Source organism: Echinops telfairi, unplaced genomic scaffold, assembly GCF_000313985.2.
Source record: "Echinops telfairi isolate 266 unplaced genomic scaffold, ASM31398v2 ScPeMD7_7469;HRSCAF=8507_0, whole genome shotgun sequence".
NCBI lineage: Eukaryota > Metazoa > Chordata > Mammalia > Afrosoricida > Tenrecidae > Echinops > Echinops telfairi.
Genome location: NW_022111372.1, coordinates 45,351,085 through 45,354,321, shown reverse-complemented (window position 1 = coordinate 45,354,321; position 3,237 = coordinate 45,351,085). Strand labels below are relative to the sequence as shown.

Here is a 3,237-nt window from a genome sequence, read left to right as displayed (position 1 = left end):
TATCTCTAAAAATCACTTTTTTTGAGTCTTCACGCTGAGAAATCTCACAGTGAGTGACCACCATGTCCAGAGTTGGACTAGTTGAAATCTCCATTTTCACTAGCCACCTTCACTCCATACACAGTCATGGGTCTTCCAGCAGAGTTGTAAGACTTTCGGTGTTTGCAGAGGATAAAAGTTGAAGTTGAGAACAGAGCCTAACATAGCCCTGGGATTTTCAGTAGTCACTTGCCAACATGCGAACAGTTTCTTAAGTGTAAAACATCTGAGTAAGAAACAGGTACATATGATCAAAGTGAATTGTATAATAATATATTTGGTTCAGAACCCATGGCCTCTGTTTTTCCTTTTACCCATTCTCTCTAGACACATTGAATTTGCATGTCCTCTTGTCATTTTCCCACTCAGTTGTTCAATAACCACAGACTGGATAGCTGTTATATGTCACATTCTGAGCACCAAGGATACAGTGGTAAACCAATTATTTGCCATGTGGAACCTACATTCTTATGGGCAAGACAGATAATATTTGTCTTGCATATTTATATGCAAATGTACGTTTCATATGATTTCAGACAATGCTAAAGAGTATGAAGGAACATAAAACAGAGATGAGTGCATGAAGACTGCTAACAGTATGTGTTAGATAGAGTGGTGAGGGAAGGATGCCAAAGCCAGACCATTAAAGAGAGAGCGGAACAATGTGATTTCCCTTTCCTCACACCCCTTTACTGGTGACTCTTTATTGCTTCTTGTCTTTCTTCCACATTTCCTTCTTACACTTTATTATCTCACCTTCTCTTTTCCTTAACATCCTTCCACACTAGTTGGCAGTAATTTAAACTTAAATTATGCATTGATTTTACTCAATTTAATAATTGTTGTACTTCTTATAATTTATATTTGAGACAATGGATATTTATCTTAGAGGCAAAGCAGTTAAAATATCATGACACAAGCTTTAAAAGGTTCATTTTATGCTTATTTATTCCTCATTGTTTTTGTTTTGACAATTTGCTCTTTTTAGAATACAGGTTATTTTGCTTCATTTGTTTCTTCCCAGGATTAGCCAAGCCCATATCAATTAGTAAGTATGAATAATCTGGGGGGAAAAATCACATTTTAAAAATCCATCATTAAGTTTAGAATTTCCAGAATAAAAATAACAATCACATTTAATTTATAAATTCCTGAGCAAAAATATACTTTCAATCACCTTTTGTCAAATACTGAAATTCTGTAAGTTAAACTCAACATTTCCAAAATAATGTTCCATTAAAAATAAAAGATCCAATACTTACCTGGCAGGGGAGATACCATGATCACTTTTATGGCTTTCCCAGGGCAAGGCTTATCCATGGAACTCCAGATGTGCTGACGCCTGCGATTTCCCCAAATGTGGGAACCTCAAATGCATAATTTGTGATAGTGGGACGCTGCATTCACATTAACAACAACAATAAAAAGAATAAATAACTAACAAAAGATCCATAGTATTAATTAGTGTGGTTGGGAAAAACAAGCTTCATTTCAAGCAGTAGAGAATTCCGGCTTCAAAACATAGAGGATTTTTTAACTACCAGATTTTCCAGAATGTTTAATATGTTAAATAATTGCCAGGATTTGATAGCATAAGCAATGTTTTACAAATCTATAGCAAAATACCCTGCAGAAAGCCTTCTGCAATAGTTCTTTTCTGGCTTAATTTCTCCAATTACGATCCTCCTAGGTGATCCGAGAAAAGGGTGACAGCTGAGTAGTCAATACAATCTATCTATTGTACAGCTAAAGACTGAACGATCAAACTCTTATATATATATTCAGCGCTATGTTTTTTAAAATCCAGATTACTCAATAACCTATTTTTATGTTGGTTTTTCATCTCTGCTATATACAATTGCTCTATGTATATGTGCTGCCGAAGCGAGCACTACAATTGCTCTATGAGTTACAATTCTCAGGAACCATATTTCTTAAAAGACATAGTAACAACACAGGGAGGACATTGCTGGTCCAGTGGTACAATTCTTATCTTCCATGCATTAGACATAGCTTTTATTCCTGGCCAGTGCCAATCATGTGCAGCCACCACCCATCTGTCAGTGGTGGTTGTGTGTGGCAATGATGCTGAACAGATCTCAGCAGAGCTTCCAGACAAAATGGAATAAGGATAAAGTCTTGGTGATCTTTTTCCAAATGTCATCCAGTAAAGACCCTATGGACAATAATGATCTGACCCACAATCAGTCATGAGCAGGGCACAAATCATGGCAGCATTCGTTCTAGCATGCATGTGATCACCATGAGTCCGGGGCTGACTCAATGACAGCTATCGAACAGCAAAAAGAAGAAATTTCTATTAAGGCTCTACAAATAAAGAGCCTCCTAACTCTACACCAAGACCCTTTGAGGGCCATAACTCTTTCTCCTAAGTTATTCTTGCTTCATCCCTAAGGAATTGGTAAATAATATAGCAAAGAAAAAATAAACCAACACTTAAGATGAAACGATAAGGAATATTAAAGAAGGATTCACTCCAGTTGGTTTATTTTGCGTGGAAGAAAGTAACAAGATGGAGAAATAGAGAGGAATTCAGGCAGCTTTGGTAGGACTAAGCAGTTCCAAATTGATGTCTACTACCCAAAAACTACGACTGTGATTTCCAAAACCAAAACTGTAAAGCCTCCAATTAATCTACTTTGACTACTGTATCATGTGGACCAGTGCAAGTCACTTTCAAGGCTTCTGAGGAATATGGTCCTGAAATCACACACATGGTTGTTCCTGAGTCCCCTAACAATGAATCTGGAAACCATGAATCTTTCCAAAAATGTTGAAAATATTTGGAATCACTTAGTTTAGTAAATATTAAGTTTGAGAAACTAATTTATAGCAGTGATGCATTTATAGAGAAAGTGAGGATTTATCATTCTTGTTTTTTTCTAGACTGATCCTCCTGTTCCAACCAGTAATCTGAGACATGGGGCAAAAAAATCAATCCACCACCACAGATTTCATTCTCCTAGGCCTCTTCTCTGACTCCCAGCATGCTGATTTCCTTGTTGCCATTGTCCTCCTGATTCTCATGGTGGCCCTCACTGGAAACTCCATCCTGATCTTGCTCATCTGGGCTGGTACCCACCTCCACACACCCATGTACTTCCTGCTCAGCCAGCTCTCCCTCATGGACCTGACGCTCATCTCCACCACTGTCCCCAAGGTGGCGGCTGACTTCTT

The 3,237-nt window shown here is 37.8% G+C and overlaps 1 pseudogene; it reads left to right on the top strand.

The window, feature by feature from the left end:
* Window positions 1-1,293: 1,293 nt before the first annotated feature.
* LOC115873682 lies at window positions 1,294-1,447 on the top strand (annotated as a pseudogene).
* Window positions 1,448-3,237: the final 1,790 nt, after the last annotated feature.